Here is a 22,361-nt window from a genome sequence, read left to right as displayed (position 1 = left end):
ATTTGAGTATGTATAGTATTTTCTGAAAGGAAGGTAGAAACAAAGGAGAAAGTTGAAGTCATGCATATATTTAACTTACTTCAACTTCAATCACTTATCTCCTACAATGCATTACCTTTTCAAAGATAGGTAAATACCACTATGGTTAATTCATTAATACTGACTCACAGGGCAAGCTCAGTAAATGTTCCACATTGTGTAGAAAGCACACAATGTGGAACATTTATTACTTTGTAATTTAAACATTTTACAATTTATAATGGGGAGAATTTTGAACATTCCTTTCACAAACATAAAGCTTGAATAACTAAAGATAATTATGGTCAGAACATAGTCTTACAGTGAATGACCTTGATAGGAGGCTCTAGAGAATTAATAATTAAGTGATGACAAGTTCCATGGATGTCTATATTCCCCTTTTAATGGCTTTTAGGGTCCTTTGGTTAGGTTTAAGTTTTTATATTAAAGGGAAAAAATCAGTCTTCAGAGTCTTAGAATAAAATTTTGTCTAGGTTCCATTAATGCAGTTTGGTAGAAAACTAGTGGTAGAGAAAAACAAGAATCCTCTCTTTTTCCATAGAAGAAAGAGTGACTATTGGAGGAAAGACCAGATTACTGCACAGGCCATACCAAAAAGACAGTGTATAAAAGAAAATTTCTAGTTGTCTGAAAAATTATTTGTAAAGATAAAGAAAATTAGATAAAATCATGTTATTTTCTAGTCTTTCTATGATATGTCTTGGTGTCTTTCAGATTGTAACTCATCTTCCTGATACAAACTTGCAGAGTAAACTGAAATTTCACTTTGTTTTAAAATGTTGTTTCTTTGAGAAACACTTTTTTTCCTAAATAGATATTAGAAAACAACTAAAATATTATGAATTACTAAGATATTTACTTAAAAATATCTGTCTGAAAAATCTTGTCACTGGGTGTGTAATCCAATTTAAAAACAAAAAACTCTGCCCCAATGTGAAAACAGCTCATGCCCCATCAAGTGGTCAACCTGAGTAGGTGCTTTCTAAGTTTTGATGAAATGAATATAAGGCAATTGTCATGTCATAGGGGTGAACTTGAATAAAAACAAAGGAACTTGACATTGCCATTCTTTAGTCATAATGAGAAACCGCCATGAGTATTTGACAATTAGGGCATAGAAGGGATTTGGAAGTCTTTATTCAGTCACTCATTTGATTCTGGTATTCTCCACAATTTGATTTCCCAAAATATCATGAGCTTGATGATTTTAAGAGGCACTGAAGAAAAAATAAAAGCCTTATTTGAATAGCTATATATATAAAAACCTCTATTAGAATAGGTATGTACATTTACATCAAATATATTTTACCCAAATATTTGTATATACAATATATAATTTAATAAATATGTGTATTAAGATTGTTAATCATATAGCATAAAATTATTAACAATCTATATTTACTCAAATAAATTGAATCTGTTTCTAAATAATATCAAAAAAATCAGTTTGGTTTATATATATATATATATATATATATATATATATATTTCTATTTCTATTTTCATGTGTGTGTATATATGCATATATATATATAAAACTTAACTCATTATGTAAATATTAATTTATGGTGAAACGAAATTTAAATAAAATATTAATTTAAAGGACCATATTAAGTCACAATAGTATAGATTTTATAATGGCATAGAAGGCTCAGGAAAGCAAGAACTCTGTTTAATGAGGAAATCATACAGAATTTTTGATTTACTCTAATATTATTATTTTATAAAAGAGAACAAAAATTTATTTATTTTTTAATTTGATGCATTATAATAATTTATATATAATAGAATTCATTTTCCTAATTATTAATAACTCCCCTCACCTAAAGATAAGTCATTTATAGCTTTGTCACCGGGCACTTTGTCAGTTCACTGGCTCACAGAAGTAGAAGAAACAGAATCCCCAGAAATCCAATCATGCCTGGCACATAAATATTTTCTCAATGAATACATGTTGCTTGAGTGAATTACTGAAGAATTAAATGCTGGACACTAAATTATTTATATATAGAGAGAAGGTCAAATAACTTATTCAAATTCACACAGATTTTAAGTGGAACCAAAATATATGTCTCCCCAGCTAAATTCCATTTAGTGTTTACTACATTCCAACAATGTGCCAAGCACTGAGTCTGGGGCAGAAAATGTAAATGACAGGTGACAATCACCATATAGTCACCTTTCCAATAGAAAGATGCTGCCTTTTGTCCTTCATTTATGTACAGTGTACATTTATAATCTTGCTTATTAGCAGAAAAAAATACTACAACCTGTGGCAACCAGGTAAGGAGAAAAAGTAAAGACAGGAAAGACTGACATACAAATCTCTTACCTCCAAACTAGCATGCAATGAACAAACCAACAAAATGGGAGGATTGGAAATATGGAATCCACTGACCCCAGGGATTAACTGCAGTTCTGAAAAGTTAATATCATGTCTTTATTAAAGAATATGCTTTCAAGAGGGTCAACAAGACAAGAAAGAACAGTAAAATATTAGGACTTAAATATGTTTATTACTCAGAGGGAATGTCTAAGACATTTAAGAGAAACTTAATGGAGTGAAAATATTGGCATATTTTCTTTTTATTGGCAATTCCCATCTCTCCTGTTCCTACCTTCTCAGCAAACTACCAATCAATACAGCCCTTATATACAAAATGAATGTCATGTATTAATCTGAGCGCAGTGGCACATGCCTGTAATTCCAGTTAGTCAGAGGAGGCTGAGGCAGAAGCACACCAAGTTCAAGGGCAGCCTGGGCAACAGGGCAAGATCCCATCTCAAAAACAAACAAAGCAAATAAACAACAAAAATAACCTCTTCTGGTAATTTTCTACTGACTCTCTCCTCTGCCTGTCTTCCAACTTCCAAGCCAATATTCCTGTTCACCCCATGGTTTGATTTTCTATCATGGAGCAATGTCTTTCTTCCCCTTCCCCCTCCCCTCCTCTTCCTTTTGTTCAGTAGGGGATTGAAACTAGGGGCATTCTACCTCTGAGCCATATCTTGGTCCTTTTTATTTTTATATTTCTGGAGCAGGCTCTTGCTAAGTTTGCTCTGACTGGCATTGAAGTTGAGGTCCTCCTGCTTCAGCCTCCTAAGTAGCTAGGATTATAGGCATGACTGAAAAAGAATATCAAGATATGAATGCTATGTAACTATAATGTCACCCAAAGGTAGAAAAATGAATAAAATAAACTGCAAAGGTTACTTTGAACTCCAGGATTATTAGGTCAAGTAGCTTACTTAGAAAAAAGAGGAGAACTAAGGGGAAAAAATTTGCCTATGTATGAAATATTGGAAATATCAATTGATAACAGATATTATTACAGTTAGAATAAGTACAATAAATTGTGGCAAGCTAAATCCAACAGGGTAAGATGGCTAGGAAGAAATTAAACTGAAACTAAGCAAGACCAAGAAAATATTAAAAAAATAAAAGGTCTTTAAAAATTCTTCTAATCTGGGGCAAGTTTAACTGTGACCCCTAGGTCAAATCCAATCTACCACCTATTTTTTAAAATAAAATTTTATTAGAACATTGGCATTACTATGGTTTGATTCTGTAATGTACCCCAAAAGTTCATGTATTTAAGACTCAGGATTCAGTTGATGATGCTTTTGGGAAGAGTGGGGCTGAGTTGGAAGAGGTGGGTCACCAGGGATATTTCTTTGAAGTTTATTTTGTCCCTAACCTCTGACACACTGTCTTTCTCTGCTTCTAGATCACCACAGGTGAGCAGCTTTGCTCTACCTGCTATTTGACCATCATATCCTGCCTCACCACGGGCCCAAAATTCATGCAACCAGCTAACCATGGACCAAAACCTCTGAAACACTGAGTCAAAATAAATCTTTTCTCCTTTAACTTGCTCTTCTCACTTATTTTGTCACAAGAATGGAGAGTTGATGAATATAATCAAAATCATTTATCTGTGCATATCTATGGTTGTTTTAGCTCCACAATGCAGAGCTGAATATTTTCTCAGAGACAAATATAACACAAAAAAACTTAAAATTTTTCCTATCATGTCTTTTGTGATAGAAAATGTTTTTCCTTACTTAATCAAATTTCTTTATTTACTGATAAGAAAACCCATCTTAAAGAATTAAAGAATTTAAGTAACAGTCACAACAGAGCTCATCATTCAACAACCACATTAAAAAAAAAAAGCTTTCATGATTTGATTAAAGTTGCCCTCTGGGATTCTTTGTATCCTAATTGTTGCAAATTCAAATATATACATAGGTTTGGAAGCACTCTGAAATATTTAGTTTACAATGAATTCTCAAAGCACTTACAATGCTTTCTGTATTCTATATGACTAAACATAGGGTCACTTAGGAAACAAAATAGGGCACTCTTTGAGGCAAATATACAGCACAGTTTTATTTTTATTCACTGGGGTTAACATCACTCTTTGGTACATTGAAAAAGCCATGAAAAATATTTGGAAAAACAGGGTAAAAAATGATCATATTTAAAATCACTGCTATATGCTATTTGGTTTACAGTTTTGAATTTGACTTACCCTTAAACAAGACCCTGAAATAGATATTATTCATATTAGGTATGTGGAACAAAACAGCAAGGACACAAGATGAATACTGTGATTTGCAGCATCACAAAACTATTACACAGTAAAACCCAAGACTCTCTGTGTCTGACCTTGAGTACCCAATTCCCTCTTGTTCCCACTGCTTGATGGTTTTGGCACTCCATATTGAGAGGATCTGATCAAGCCACATGGGCCATAAGTTAAATTTCATTTCCTTTTATCTCTCTACAAATGATTAGGCTCAAAATTATGCTAAAATCTATAAACACTCTTACACACTGAAAATGTCATTTCTTATTTTAAAAAATCTCAGTGACATTTTCAAAGTGCAATTTCCATGCGGCATGTATATTATATATGTTATACACATAGATGAAAATTAAAATGAAGTTAAAATAAAGTGACTTATGAAATAAAATTGAATATACCTACTGTTATCCATTTTAAATCTGGTGCTGAGTTCATGGCCAAACCATCCCACTAACCTAAAATATAAGGTACCCATTAGATGTTTTGGCGTACACAAATGGTTATTACTTTAGGAATCAGCCAGCATATTAAAATCACTTATGTTTTAAGTTATGAAATATTTAAACAGATAAAAGGTAAATGATAGAAGAAGGCAAGGTTGTCAAAAGTAAGGATAAATCAATTTAATTTTTATACGGCAAATCATCTATTTAATGTAGTTTTTTCTTAGTTAAAATAAATTAAAATGACTTGAAATGTTAGGAGTATGTTAATTTTAAAATAAAGTTAAAATCACAATAAGGTAAAACATTAATATAATATTTTTCACAATCTGTAAAGAGAAATGGTAGCTCCAAAGCACTATTTACTCATTGGTATTCTAAAACGAAAGTTCTAAAGAAATTGGTTACTTTCATATTGTTAATAAAAATGTTAAGGCCAGGCCTGGTAGTGCATGCCTATAAGCCCAGAGGCTCCTGCGGCTGAGATAGGAGGATTGTGAATTCAAAGCCAGCCTCAATAATGGCAAGGTGCTAAGCAATTCAGTGAGTCCTTGTCTCTAAGAAAAATACACAATAGGGCTGGGGATGTGGCTCAGTGGTTGAGTGCCCCTGAGTTCAATTCCTGATTCCAAAAAAGAGGTTAATTAGCCAAACACAAAATACACAATATGTAGGAATATCAATACTTTGGTATTGCTAGATGGTAGATAAAGAACAATTCATAACACTACATCTCAGAACAATTCAGGAAATTGAAATAAATCAGTGAAAAAATTGAAAAATTTATTAAACAAGAAAAACTGAAACCAAATAATGAGTAAATTAAGAAAAGTCAAAACTGATTGTTCCAAATAACAAATAACAATTATGTTGATACATAGATCAAATTTCAGTTGTGGTGGGGGAGAGATCTCAGTTAATCAAGATAATACAATTGTAAGCATGAAGTATAAACATTTTATGGAGGGAAAAATCACAAAATAGGGAAAAGATGAATATCATAAAAATTATATTAATTTTAAAAAACTAAATAAAAATAGTACTTTTAAAATATGATACTAAATATTCAACTTAATTCTAAAATGAGAGAAAATCAAAATCAACAGATAGTAATAGAAGCAGTAGAGAAAAATCACAAACATCTAAAACTCCTAAAATTAGGTGGTCTCATAGAGAAATTCTACCTAAACTTTTCAGTTAATCCCAATGCTTTTTAAAAAATATTTTTATTAGTTTTTGATGGACCTTTATTTATTTGCTCATATGTGGTGCTGAGAATCAAACCCAGTGCCTCACACATGCTAGGCAAGTGCTCTACCACTGAGCTACAACCCCAGCCCAATTCCAATGTTTTTAAAATTATTTCAGTGCACAGACAACAAAATACAAATCAAAACAGTGTTATAGAAAAAATTAGCATACTTGTGATACTCATATTAATGTTAATATTAAACCATTTTATAATTGCACATATTTAAAAATATAAGCTAATTTTGAGAATATTAATATAAAATCTTACATAAAATATTAGCAATCAGATTTTAACAACACATTAAAATAATTATACATTATGAACAGTGGAGTTCATATCAGGCATACAAGAGTAGCTCTATACTAGCAAATTTATTATTATGCAATTTATTATATGTGTTAGAGAAAAATCATAGGGTTATCTCCACAGACCCTATGAAGACATTTTCACCCTTTCAGAACAATTTTTAATTAAAAAATTAAAGAATATAATAATGGAAACTACCTATCTCAAACCTTAAAGTCAAACTTAGCCACGAAATACCAAAGGTACTTTTGTTAATAAAAAGAATTTACTTACAGATGCAAAAAATAAAAGGAGGAAGCAAATTATTACCATTTTCAAACTATGTAATTTTGTGCCTGCCATGAACAAAAGGATAATTTAATGTTGCATTTTGGTATAAAATAAAAATGAAAAATTGAATTTAAAGTCACTACCAAGAAATTTTTAAGACTTACATCTTAAACAAACAAAATCTTGAGTAACATTCAACATTAAGAAAAAAAGTTAATTATCTTTAAATTAATGTACACCTTTAATATAATCCAAGTAAAAATGAAAGTAGATTTTTATTTATTGTTTTTTACTTATAACTATAGAGAAATGGATTCTAATATTATATGGAAAAAAACAAAACAAAAGATATAATAAGAATTCCATAAAACCGTAAGAACAATGGAGGGATATATTTCTACAAGGTGCTAGTATTTAGTAAAAATGCTAATTCTAAACATTGTGGTGTTGTGCTAACAAATCCAATAATATGCAGTCCTTTGTACTAACAGCTCTAAGGGGAAACTTGGTATTGTTTCCATAGATCAATGAATAAGGAGAAAATAATGTCAAGCAACAGTCTATTTAAAAAATCATTTTCAATTTATATTGCCATGTATTAGCTAATCTTCTAGGTATAAAAGCACCAAGATATAGTATTCAGCCATAAGAAAGAATTAAATCTTGACATTTTCTGCAATGTGTATAGACCTGGAGAACATCAGGCAAGTAAAATAAGCTGAATACAGTACCATATGATATCACTCATTTGTGAAATATAAGAAACTGATTTCAAAGTGATTGAGAGAACAATGATGGTTATTAGAGGCTGAGAGTACAGGGAAGGGAGAGATGAAAAAAAGTTAATCGATAGATACTCAGTTATCATGAGGCAGGAGTAAAAATTTCAGATGGCTGTGTACTGTATACCTTAAAATACTAATTAAAAGATGTTGAACATTCTATCCATAAAGAAGTAATATCTATTAGAGAAGATAGATATGTTTAACCTGATTCATGATGTATACATGAATCAAAGTGTAGTACCCCACTAATATGTACAATTTTTGCACTTTCACATATCAGTTAAAAAACAGAAATGAAAAAAATATCTTAAGATTTGCCTTATGACAGCACCCAAATATAGGCCAAAGATCTAAATATATCACTTATAGAAAAGAAAAATGACTCTTAAAATTTAAAAAGAAAAATCATCAACCTACTCATGATAAGAATACAAGCTAAAACTACATTGAGACAACATTGTTCATCTCTAAGATTGACAAAAATTCAGAAGTTTGATTAATATGCTCCATTGGTATGACTGTGAGAAAAAGGAAAATTCCAGCATATTATTATGAGAGTATAACTGGATGCCTTCCTGTGGGAAACAAATGAATAAAGCCATAAAAGTGATAAATACATAACAGTTAACCTGGAAAATTCTTGTTTGGAAATTTACTCTGGAGAAGTACTTACAGAAGTATGAGGTGAATCATGTGTTAGTAGTCACTGCATCTTTTTAGTGATAATCCAGGCTTGAACGGAAACTACATTGTCTTCACTAGGAGGCTGATTTTATAAACTGTGGTAATTTTGTATAATAAATACTATGCAATTTTAGGTTAAAAGTGAATAAGTAGGAAAGGTGTAGAATAGAACATATTATATCATTTGTTCATACTGAATAATTGTTGCTTTATTTGCTTTCCTCTTTCTTCCTCAGCTACAATATAAACTCAGGAGCTCAGAGACTTACCTCTTGGTACTAATTTGTAGGAAAAGTAAGAGTGATGATGGGATGTGATATGACAAACAGTTGACAGGTGAAACACAAATTAGGACAACTAAGCCAACCTGGAGATGGACAGGGAGCAACCGTCAGGACCTTATCCACCATCTGTGTATGTTTTAGAAAAAGGGGAAGGACACTCTCTCCTCCTTTTGCTACACAGTCAGAGCAGCATGTACAAGGTTCCAGAGCTGAGAAAGGGCAAGCAACTTTGGTAGTTAAGTGACCTTCCCAAAACCGATGACTGCTGCCTAGCACGTGCAATGTCCTTGCATTGAATATCAACACCACAAAACAAACAAGCAAAAATGTACACTCCTTCCAAAGAAGACTTCTCCATGTTGTATAAATGGCAATTTTGCTACCCATGAGAAATGTAGTCAGTATGTATTGAAGAAAAATTAATTGAAATACATCCAACAATTTTTAAAAATTGCTTTTAACTTTTTAAATTAGTCAAACTATAAAAGCAGAATTATCCAGTTTTTTTTAATTGTTGTTGTTGTATATTTAGCAGCTAAGTCAGAACTTTCTCAAGTGTAATATAATATGTACAGAAGCTCATATAATTCCTTGAACTTCTTCATTAGGATAAAGGAGGAGAAAAATATTATGATTAAATTCTTCATATGAGATGTTGAAGATAATTACAGTGGATATTAATTTTGAAAATAAGAATTAAAAGTCAGAAATAAAATGTATCTGAGGTTTTTCTGTTAATGATTTATTTATTTATTCTTTCTGGTAATAATTTATAATATCCATGTTCATATAGAACATTATAAATTTATACTGTATACATAGAAGAAAGAGCTTTATAATCCTATTGAAATAACCAAATTGTTTTCTAGTTTACATATTTTTTTAAAAAGAGAGAGAGAGAGAGAGAGAGAGAGAGAGAGAGAGAGAGAGAGAGAATTTTTTAATATTTATTATTTTTTTTTTTAGTTTTCGGCGGACACAACATCTTTGTTTGTATGTGGTGTTGAGGATCGAACTTGGGCCGCAGGCATGCCAGGCGAGCGCACTACTGCTTGAGCCACATCCCCAGCCCTAGTTTACATATTAACACTGAAAGATGCTTCTATGAGAAAAAGAAAATTGAATTTTGGCTGTAGAGGAGATCTTGCCTCAGGAGTGAAGAACTGTTCTTTCCTTCTAACTGAAATGATCTTGTAACTTTGTAAAGTTTAATATTAGAGCCACTAACTTAATACTATATATATATATTCATTTGCATTTTCAGTTTCAGGGCAAGCTTTATTTTCAATGTTAACTTGACAAATATTTCAACAGATGGAGCTTTGAGAAAAAGGTATATTCTAGAATTAATTGTTGTTTAGATTGATAGACAAATAACAGGTTTTGAGTGATCTGGAGAAAAAAATAAAGGATGTTAAAAGTATTTCAGATATGAAGAAATAGGCAATTTGGAAATTTGAAAAATATAAATTTAGCATTATTATAATTTTTCATATTTTAAAAAAATTAAATTTTTAAAATTTGTTAAAGAGAAATATTTCTTCTAGTCACGTATCAAAAAAAAAAATACAGGACTGCATACATAATGCTTTCTGTGGAAACAGATTTACCTCTTGGCAATTTCTTTTTTTTTTCTATTAATCTGAGGCAAAAATGGTAACTGAGATAAAGCAGGGAACAAAACATAGCGACATGATTGTTTTTTCCTTTTATGTTCAGTGGGATCAAAACAAAAATTGGAAGAGAGATTTCAATCTTCTCTATTTAGTAAACTTTTCTTTCATATTTGTGTGTTCACTGAAGAACTGGGTATTTGTCATTTCAGTTTGTGGAGTGATATTAAAAATTCAAGGGCATGAGTTATGATGGCTGCTGGTGTATCTAACAGAAACATCAAAGACCTGGTGTTCCAACACTGTATCACAGGAGGAAATAATAGCTTGTTTTTGAAAATAGAAGATGACATGTTCATAACCCAAATATGAAAGAAACAAGGGACTGCACAAAGGGGGAGATGTGTTATTCTTAGAGAAAAACCTCAGAAATGATTTCTCAACTGAGGCCACATCATCGTTTTTTAGGCTTTATTTACTAAAGCTGTGAAAGTACTTGAACTACATTTTAAATGTGCAAATACAATATGATTATGTAGAAGGGAAGAATTTCAAAGTTGTTTACCTCATAATTTGATGTTGATATTTCTCTTTTACACTGATTCACTAAAGACATTATATTTTTCTTTCCAATGGCAAAGGACATGAGGAGACCCCGGGACCCTAGCTCAGCTCCACTGAAGATGTTAATTGTTTATCGTCCATCTCCTTTCCAGACACTCACAGCATTTGGATCTATTACCCTAGGAAGGAAATTATATAATCCCACAGAGCATTAAGGAATGGTCTGGCCAATTAGATTATTGGTTCTCATGCCCATAAGTAATTTTATTCCAAAGGCATGATTAAGCAATGTTCTTGAGCAGCTAACTGCTAAGGGAAAAAGAACAAAAACTAACAAAGGTTTTCTGGGAAATGGGCACAAGAGATTTCTTGTATTCTAGCTTGATCTTGGCATAATAACAACTTAAAATAAATGTCATTTCCATAATATCAGATTTCAGATAAATAAGGATTAAAGAAGTTGTGTGACTCCTCCAAAGGGACACAGCTAACAAAACTCATGATGAACAGGAACACTAACCCCAAGCTAGGAGCTGTGGTTGATATAATATTTTCAGAAGGAAGTTGAATGAAGTCTCAAAATAAGTATCTGAACAAGCCAGTAAGCAGGTTGAAGAGGAGATGCTCAATCTCTGGGAGCCCAGTAGAGGAGAAGACATAAATGGCAAACTTCGATAAAGCAAAATAGTTAATAATGGTAAATTAGGGAGGGTTTGTTTTTTTAACAAGGGTGATTTTTTTATGGTTTATGCTCTTAACTAAATCACCCTTCTTTCCTGAGGACTATAATATTTTTCTATATTTCTTTAATTGTTTCTCTAGAACAGTTAATAGTACCCCTGACTAGAAGCCAGCTACCCCTACCACAAGAATCTAAGGTCTTTTGGGTGGGTGTGTGGCTGGGGGTAGTGGGCAATTTAAACAGGCATTAACTCAGCATAAGTGTGGTGGGCAGACTCCTAAGGAGCTCCCATCCCTGCCTCCTGGCGTGTGGGCCTTTGTGGAACAACTGTCCTCTTGACCAAAAGCAGAACCTCGGACTCCACACCCATGAAGCAGAGTAAAGGAGGACACTTTGAGCTAGAAAGAATGAAGAAAAAGGAAACGGAGTCAAAGCTAGATGTACGATATTGAACTATACCTAAAGAAGACAGAGTTGCTGACATATTCAACCAGGAAGGAAATATTAACTCGGCAGTTTAAAGCCCTGAAGGAAATGAACACAGAAACTCAGGAAGATAAGATGTTTCAGTTTCATCAATGTGAATACTAATTTATTTTAGTTTAGTTTATTTTGGGGGTATATGGGATTGAACTCAGGGACACTCAACCACTGAGCCATATCCCCAGCCCTATTTGGTGTTTTATTAAGTAACAGCGTCTCACTGAGTTGCTTAGTGCCTCGCTGTTGCTAAGACTGGCTTTGAACTCCAGATCTTTCTGCCTCAAGGGGGAAGTGAAGTAAGAAAAATAGAAGAAAATAGCAGCTCTCTATAGAGACTATTTGTTTCAAACATAATTCTCTATTTATAAGTAGTAAATAGGATCGTATCATTGCAAACCAGGATAATAATACAGTTTTCTTTATAAGAGGACTGAAATATTAATATCTTGATATGACAATGATGTCATTAAATTCAGCAGTCAGAGCAATTAAATATATTTAAAAAAAAACCCTCAATCATAGATGCAAATTCCTGCATAGTTTTCTGTCATATGGTGCTCAAAAAGAAGGGATAGAGGGTTTTTCATATTCTATCTGCTATAAAGTAATAGGATCATTGGTGGCCCACTAGCTTTTACTGAATGATTTTTCCTTCATTTGATTCTTTATTCTGATATATAATGTTAATAACTGCCTTGTTATTTTAATCACTGGTGGTATCCATTTTTTAATCTTAATGAAATTCTAAATGTTATTTCTTCTGGAAAAATTTCAACTTCCTAAGATTAATTGCTATACATTTTCACTTGATAAAAAGAAATTCAACCATTTAAACCATGTACTCTAACAAGAAGGTGCCATTTTTATCTTATTAAAATTTGCTTTTTTTCCCCCAGAAACTCCTGTTGCATATACAATTCTTGGCCTGTCTTCTTTGATGTGCAGTATTTTCCAGGTTATTCAGCATATTTTCATGAACAACATCAATGATATGATACTTTTAATTTAAGTGGTCGTGATAATATATGGTAAACTAGCTGGAAGTTTTATAAAATATTATTAATTTAAATAAAATTAGGAAAAAGAATTCTATTTAGTAAAACCACATGTGAAAGAGATCAAGTCTGGCCCCCAAATTATCTTTCTATGGAAGAGAGCAAACAGCCCAAACTTGGGTGATTGATGACTCCCCAAACATTTAACCAAACTCTTATAAAACAGGCAAACAGGCTGCGGTTTTATTTCCCTGATTTAGCTTATTTTAGTTGTTTAGTGATTTTGAAAGCAGCAAAACCAAAAATCAACGGAGCTTTCATTCTAAGTCAGACACTACTCTAAGCAGTTGCTCCATCTTTAAAATACTCCTGTGAAGTAGATACTACTACTCTCCTCATTGTAAAGATGAGGAAGTGAGACTCCAGTAGCTTGATGCATAGCCTAAGATTCCTCAGTTATTAGTTGTTGAAGCCCAACTGTAGAGATTGACCCTAATTATCAGGATATTCACATAAAATGCAAAGTCATGTAGGACAGACATTTTCGATGCCCTGGTAATTCCATGGAAACAACATCCTGGACAGGCTAAGTGCTGCACTTAGGATATTGAGGGGGGAGAATGCCAGACTGTTGACACAATTTAGATGGCAGAACTCCCACAATCTTTTTAGTATGAACAATTTACCCTCCTAAAATAAAACCTGCTCTTTGGACCTTCTTTGTTCTTCCAGAATCTCTGTAGTCAATTCTCTTTCTTCAAAATGGGTAAATCTAGATATGTGATCTAGTGAACTTGAATAAGCATCATCTCCCCTAGGTTATACCTTCAAGCCTACTAAAGGAAATGAGGACTGTTTAAAATCTTTCAAAAACAAAACAAAACAAATACATATAACTATTTCAAGATATATTCACTCAAAAGGTACCACATTTAGAACCTAGGAAAACATTCAATTCATTATGAGCCCACTACTTGGAATGTAGAGAAAGCAAAATCAGAACAAAATAGAAATGTAATCTAAACTGAAACCTTAGCATGGTTTACACAACAACAGCAACAAAAACTCAATGTTATAACCTAACAATGCAGAATGAGAAAACTAAATAGTTCTAAGTAGCTATTATCGTAAAAAGCTTAAATCATTCCTAAAAATTGAAAATAAACAATAATAATCAAGATATAGTCTCATTGAACTTGGAAAAGAAATTCAAATCTTTTCTTTTTAATCAAAGATTGAAAACCAAGCAGGAATTTAATTTACTTCGAATGGGGATTATTAACAGAATTTTGGGAGAAGTGAGGTGCTAGAAGACAGCCAGTAAATAAAAAGTAAAGATCGTGATATTCTTTGTGTTCTTTGAACATCATAAATTACATAAAAGGTGTTCCAAATAAATGTTAAATCAACAGTATGACTTGTTATAAAGGCATCTTTGAGGCATCACCAGATTCAGTTACAAAATGAAACAGCAAATCTTGATCTCCTCAACAAACCTTTATTGGCCCAACTTTCGGCATGAGTTTTAAATCTTTTATGCACTGAATTAAATTATCTTTTAAACCCCTCACCTTTGCTCACCCCAAACCTCAACAAAACTAAACAACATTCTAATTTTTGTTACTTATATTAGAATAAACATCTAGTTCATCATTGGGGCAAAACTCAAAATGTGATAAAACCAGATATTATTTAAGAACATATTCAAGCAACGCTAATTTCATGATGTCTCTTAACTTGACATTTTATGACCACACACTTAATAATTTCTGTGTTTAAGAATGAGAGCATGACCAGAAGTCTTTCTTTTTCCACTCTCTTCTCTCTCTGTCTCAAGGTCACAACTTAAAAGTAAATAGAATAGTTTTACCACTTTCACAGCTTTTTAAATGTGTTGAATCAGACAAATTATTATAGCACTACAAAATCATGGAACATGTGGGTACAACATAATTGTTTAAACTGAATATAAACAAAATCTGCATAAGTATTTAAGGATAAGTAAGAATGTCTGTCATTCTAGCATCTTCTGTAGCTAACGTCAAATAAACTACTCATCAAATCATCATGTTTCATGGAGTCCAAAGTTCAACAAAGTTTGTTTTTTTCAAAGAATAATCATAAATTTACTAATTAAAATATTTTTAAAAATATTCTTCTTATTATTATTTTTTTAACCCTGGGAGACTTTATCACTGAGCCACATCCCTAATCCATTTGTTTTGTTTTGTTTTATTTTTGATACAGGATCTCACTAAGTTGCAGTGGGTGGCCTTGAACTTGCAATCCTTCTGTCTCAGCCTCCTAGTCCTTAGGATCACAGATCTTCATCACTGAGCCCAGCTATATTCTTAATTTTCATGGTAAAAATATTGGCAGGTTGATTTTAAAAATATCTACATGCAAAGAGATACCTGCACTCCTATGTTTATTATAATGCTATTCACAGTAGCTCAGGTATGGAATTGGCTGAAATGGCCCATGATAAAGAAGTGTCCATGAATAAAAAAAATATACACAATGAGATAGTATTTGACCATAAAAAATGAAATTTTGTCATTCATGGTAACATAGATGAAACAGGAGGACATTATGTAAAGTGGAATAAGCCAGGCACAGAAACACAAATACAGCGTGATCTCATACATGTGTAAATGTTAGAAAAGTTGAGCTCATAGAAGGGAGAATAGTATAGGCTTATAAAAGTAAGGAATAAGGAGAATAAATGGAGTGTGAATGATGAGTATCCAACTAGTTAGATTGGAAGAAAAATTCTGGTGTTTTACAATACACAGTGTTACTATAGTCAATTAGAAATGCATTGTAGTCAGAAGAATAGGATCCTAATTTGAATAAGTTATACTTCATGGATGTATAATATTTCAAAATACATTCTACTGTCATGCATATCTTAAAAAGAACAAAAGAAAGAAAAATGAAAAGAAACAGAAAGGAATGCATTATAGCCAGGCAGAGTGGTATACCTGGAGTCCCAACACACAGGAGCTGAAGCAGGAAGATCACTTGAGTGCAGGAGTTCCAGACCAGTCTGGAAAGCATGGTAAAACATTGATTAAAAAAAATACAAGTATTGTATTCTTCAAAATAGTCAGAAAAGAAGATTTTGGAATGCTTCACCACAAACAATAGGAGATTAAAGTGAGAAATATGCTAATAACACTAACTTCATCTTAACACATTGTATACATGAATCAATCACACTGCATCTCTTCAATATGTATAATTATTATGCAGCAAAATAACAAAGCACAACCACATTAATAAAACAGAGATATATAAAAAGTACCTTTCTGTACATGAGTAAAGCAAAAAACTGAGTATGTCAGAGTTTGGGATAAAGTTTTCTGAACACATTTTAGGAAAGTAAAGGGAGAATGGAGAGTCATCACAGCCACAGATATGGCCAGTGGCAGGTGGATTCCAACCATGTTGGTTTTAGTCTCGGTTATCACAACCACTAGTTTACCTTAACCTGATGCTTTACTTTTATCACTTGAGAATCACAAAGTTTAAAAGTTAAAAGAGATCCTTTCAGAATGATCTATTTTTTTTCCATAAGCAAAAAAAGACTGGAAAGATGAAGAGTGCTGAATTTTTAAGCTTTTTTTTCCATACAAAGAGTGGCTCCCCTTTGTCCTTAAGATAAAACTAAAATTCCCTTCTTGGAACATAAGAACCTTAAAGTTCTGCCCTTGCTTAAGATGCATGTGAAACCACCTTGTCTTAGTCCCCCACTCTTCCCTGTTCCCCTAGAGTCTGAGTTAACATAAATGCCCCCACCTTGGCAAAATTAACCAGCTTTTCTCTTGCCTTGGAATGCTCACACTGAATGGTAAGTTCCAGAATGAGAGGGTTCATTTGTCTTCAATGATTTCTTGCCTACTGTTCTGCCCATAGTAGATGCTTAAGAAAAACTTTTCATAGTTATTAAATAAGTATATGATATAGGACTTATGACTTAGTATTCTTTTGCACAAACATCAAATTCATCTTTATTCTCTCATTCTTGTCCCTTTGTCCAAATTTTTCTCTATGCCCTTTTCATTCAATTTCCTAATAACTGTCAACTGTAATGCTTTCTCCATCCCATATGCCATTACTGCATTTTAGATAGTGAGCATTTCCCTTTTGTATTATTGCAAAGATCTATCAGTTAACTGACATTCCAATTCTATTTTTTTTTTACATTTTAATATTTTATTTACTTTTAAAAAATCATGGTAAGAACATGTAACCCCATCCTCCTGACAAATTTAAGTGTACAACACTGTGTAAAACTACAGGCACAATATTGTACAGCTCTCCAGAATGTAATCAACTTACATAAATAAAACTTCATCATGTTACTATTTTTGAACTCTGCAAAGATTGCTATATATCTCAGAATAGATTCAGAGTCCTACCACTTCTCCTCACCTCCTCTGCTACCCCTCTGCTTTGAACTCATCTCTAGCCTGTTTTCCACAATAGGGCTTTGGCTGGTCTTCCAAAGTCCACTCCTAGCCCTCTTACAGTTTATTCCCAACAGAGCCCCTCGTGTGATCATTTTAAAAGTTTTTATGTCAGGGTCACTCTTCTGTCAACATAGGCAATGGATCCAAGTCTCCGTATTGCCAACCAAGGGCTTGCATCATTTGCATGCTTTTATCTCTTGTCCATCTGTCTCCAGCTCCTTCAATCTATTGCAGCTTGTGGATATGCTTTTCTTCAAGCACCCAAGATGTACACTTGTCTTAGAATCTTTGATAAAATGCCTCTTCTAACTAAAATTCTTTCCACAGGTAAATGCTTCACCCTTTTTTTCTTTTCTTCACCTTTTCATCTGATTCTTACTTTCTCAATGTGATCGTTCATGAATGCCTTTTTAATATTGCACATTGATAAGCATGCCACATTGATAAGCATGCCACTAGTATGTTCTGATACTTCCTTTCCCCCTTATACTTTAAAAATCATCTATAAGACGTACTGATTTTTCAGACATCATGTTAGAGACTCTATTTTGTGTGAGTGTTTTTTTTTTTTTTGGTATATTCCAAATGACTTAAAAAAATTCCTGGAGTGTTATAGTAGATGCTCAATAAAAATATCTTTAATGAGTGTAAATGTTGCACAGGGACATTATGAAACTGTAATTTCAAGAAATAAAACTCAAAATTCTTTGGCAGCATATAGTAAAAATATCAACTTCTTTCATGAACAAAATTTTAGACTTATTTGCTCTTTCTTTTTGTTTGATCCAAATTCTGTTTTCTATTATTAGCCAAAGTGATCGATAATCTATCCAATTCGTATAATTAAATGTAAACTAATGTGGGTTTGAGTATAATGTAAGTCTGCTTCTGGCAAGCATTCAGTATGGTAGGGTTTGGGCTTGGTTGCATAGCTACATAAATTCCCTGGTAAAATTCTTCAGCCATGACTTCATGGCAGGGCATTAATGTTGTTAATCTATCTTTGCAGTGAGTAGAAAGGTTGGGAAAACAGAGAAACACTTGCTACAGTTCAGTAGATATTGGACTTCAGAAATAACAGCAGTTCAAACACATATAAAGAAGGTAATGCTAGTCCATACAAATAAAGACCAGAGGGCATTAGGTATAAACTAAAAACAAGGTCGAAAATCACAATAGAAAAAAGTGAGAAAAAGAGCAAGAAGAATTTAAAGCTAGGAAGTTGTAAATTAGCACCTTGGTGAGGAAAGAAAAAGCATGGCTAAGTGATAAATACAGATTCAAAGGTCCTAAGGAAAACAGACAAACAAAAAAATCTTTCAAACTGACAAAATAAGTTGGTTCAACTGATAAGTTGTATACTCATCCCTAGACACCAGCAGCCAGCCATAGGCATATCTGATATAAGGCTTGACATTGCATGACAGGAAGTAGGTGGAATATCACCTCACTCCTTGCAGAGAGAAGATCTCTATCAATTTCTATTTTCTAAAAAAAATTGTTTATTCAGAATTGCTGGGCTCTGTTCTAAGCTGTGTGATTTAACACTACTCTAGAAAGTAGTTTGAAGAAAGTTTACTAAGTTCAGTTTGTTTACTTTCTCTCATTTGGTCACCCACCTGTAAATACACAGGGGGGTTCATACTCAATTGCCTTCTCAAATCCCACTCTGTAGAAGAGCCATTCAAATGTGTCCAGTGAGCTAACAGTATGACAAGCATACTCATTAAAATGCACTTCCTAAAATAAAAAAATGCAGATGATGAAAATTGTTTTCTGAAGTCTCAGGATAATATGCTGTTCTTATAAGAAACAAATTAATATTTTTTGATATAACTACATTACTAATCAGAAAGCTTTTGGCTGGGCATGGTGGCATAAGCCTATAATCCTAGTAGCTTGGGAGGGCAAGGCAGGAAGATGGCAAGTTCAAAGCCAGTCTTAGTAACTTAATGATGTCCTAAGCAACTTAGTAAAACCCTGTCTCAAAATAAAAAATGACTGAGGATGTAACTCAGTGGTTAAGTACCCCTGGGTGGTTTGATCTCTGGCACACACACACACACACACACATACACACACACACGCACACACACACAAAGCCTTTGAAATTTTTCTGAATATACTTTTTGAATTGTCTTATCTTAAAATATAGGTTTATAATGCTTTGAAATAAATACAGATGTTCCAAGTACAAAAAGAGAAAGATGTCTCAATCTCAGACTTTAGAAAGAACTATACAAAGCTAGATACAGTGGTGCACAGCTGTGATCCCCGCTATTCAGGAGGCTGAGCCAGGAGGATTGCAGGTTTGAAAAGGCCTGGACAACTCAATGAGACTCTGACTCAAAATAAAAAAAAATAAATACATAAAAGAGTTGGGGGAACCCTCTGTGGTATAGTACCCCAGGATTCAATCCCAGTATCACCCCCCCACAAAAAAAAGAGACAATGTGATTTGAATTTTGTTCATCAATGCTGATTAAAATCTCATGAAGAATTTTAACTATGTAGCTAATTTTTATGTATATATTTGGTCTTCACAGAAGTATATGGAAATGCATATTTAATTTGTCAGAGTTTTGCAAGTCACACTCGCCTTCAGAATAATGTGCAAAGTAAAAATCTTCCATATCCTGGAAAATGGTCAGTCTATTATGCTGAGAGTAAAGAGGCATATATTTACCAAAATTCAAGAGAAAATTATTGATCACTAACTATGGATTGTTAAAGAAATATTAATGAAAATATCCCTGCATGCAAAAATTTAGAATTGAAGGTTTAAATTTATAATCATTTTTTTCAATCATATTACCTAAGATAAAGTTTTACTAAGATCATACTCCCCTCATATTAAAAAAGTTCCACATACTTTTTAGGCATATACTGCCATGTGCCGCAGTCTTTCGGCTGGGCACAAATCACGAGTCTCCACACAGCTTGTAGATTCAAACAGCAATTCTTTATTCCCGAACTCACACCAGCCGTCTCCAAACACGCTCTGGGGGAATCCACGTTTTCTGCCCAAAATCCACTCTCTCCCAAATTCACTCCGCATGGGCTTCTGTCTCCCAAAATATACTGTCTGACCCTAAGCACTCAAGAGGAACTCAGCAGCAGGATACGCCCTATTCTAAAGGGGGAACACCCTAATCTCAACACCCTAATCTCCTATTATGCTAAACTGCCCTATTCTAAAGGGGGAACACCCTAATCTCCTATTATGCTAAACTGCCCTATTCTAAAGGGGGAACACCCTAAACACGGATCCTGCCCTGGTCCTTGAGCAAGGTCACCTTTCAGAAGTCCTTCCACTAGATAGCATGGGAGTAAGCTGGCAAGGAATTTGTCATACCTACTTGGCTGATGGCTCCCAGCATCTCCCCCCTTCTGATTAATTAAACAACAAGTAATGTGGCATAAGGACCGTGCCTGGTAGGTTGTCCAGTTCAACATATGGCTCTTACCCGTCATTGGATAACTGACCTTTCTTAGGTTGATACCACTGCAACTGGATCATACCCGTCACTGACTACCGGTCCAGCATACAGCCATACTTGTGGATAGGTCTATGCACCAGTGGGGGGGTGAGGTTCTTTGCCTCACCTCTGTTGGCCCCCAAATTTGGCCTTGGTGCCAGTGGGGGAGTGAGGTTAATGTGGCTTAAGGACCGTGCCTGGTAGGTTGTCCAATTCAACATATGGTTCTTACCTGTCATCGGAAAACTGACCTTTAGGCAACTGACCTTTAGGCGTCAGCCTCCTGTCTTAGGTTGATACCACTGCAATTGGATCATACCCGTCACTGACTACCGGTCCAGCATATAGCCATTGGCCCCATATTTAGACCATGACTAGCAGAAGGGAGGAGGATACAGAAATGCCACGACACCAAGCCAATTGACAGTTCCTTTGGAAAAATTGCATCATTGGTGACACCTTCAGCAAAGATATGCCAGCATTACCACAGCCATGGTCAATGTCAAATCTTCTGAGCCCTGACCAAAGCTGACGGGAATAGGAAATGATGTGGGAACCAACAGCATGCTACCTGTACAGGAGCTGATCATAAAAGTGATGGATTAAAGGGTAATTCCTACCCAAATTATCTTCTTTGGAGAGTAAAAGCAGGTAAACAAAGATAAAATGGATCCCATAGTTTAGATGTTTGTCCTGAGCATATATTCCAAGTGTCCTGGGGTCTGTAAAGCTAACCCCAGTATTCGATGTCTCAGGACCCCCACTGGTCTGTGTGTGAAGAGTCCACATACAAGAGCCACCTACATACACAGTACATGTGACATGACAACAAACCTCTAGCCTGGCTCCTTTGGCACTCAGAAAGAACATGATGAATACATGCACTTTGTAAATAAGAATACATTAAAAATTAGCAAGTTAGTTAAAAAAAACCTGTAGATTTCAAATGTCACTTTCAGGACAAAACTTGAAGCAATTAAAACAAAAGCTGAAGCTCTTTGATAAGTTTTACTTGTAATGTCTGAAAAGATCATTGACCCCCTTATATCTTCAGTGACAACAGACTGCAATTTTAGAACAAAAAATAAATTTTGAGGTTTCAAAGGATTTCAGTGTTCCTGAATTAATGATTATGTAATTATTATCTGAGAGTAGTGATTTGTGAACAGAAGTGGACTTAATGTATTTTTTAATACAGATAATTACTATTTTGGCTAATTTAAGAACTAGGATTATTTTATCTCCTGAGTAGCAAAAAACAAACAAACAAAAAATAGATTATTTACTGAATTTATTTTAAACTGTGATCACACTTCCAAACAAATAAGTTATTTTTATGATCACAGCTTAAACTCACCATACAGGAAAATTACTTGGAAAATTTTACATAGTTAAAACTATCAAGCCAAGAAAAC

The 22,361-nt window shown here is 33.5% G+C and overlaps 1 pseudogene; it reads right to left on the bottom strand.

Annotated features, from left to right (window-relative positions):
• LOC143388526 (kynureninase-like) overlaps positions 1 to 22,361 on the bottom strand; it is a 75,949-nt pseudogene that overhangs the window by 5,398 nt on the left and 48,190 nt on the right.

Source organism: Callospermophilus lateralis, unplaced genomic scaffold, assembly GCF_048772815.1.
Source record: "Callospermophilus lateralis isolate mCalLat2 unplaced genomic scaffold, mCalLat2.hap1 Scaffold_82, whole genome shotgun sequence".
In the NCBI taxonomy this organism is placed as follows: domain Eukaryota; kingdom Metazoa; phylum Chordata; class Mammalia; order Rodentia; family Sciuridae; genus Callospermophilus; species Callospermophilus lateralis.
The sequence above is the reverse complement of the archived record's forward strand: the minus strand, read 5'-3'. Positions and strand labels throughout refer to the sequence as shown.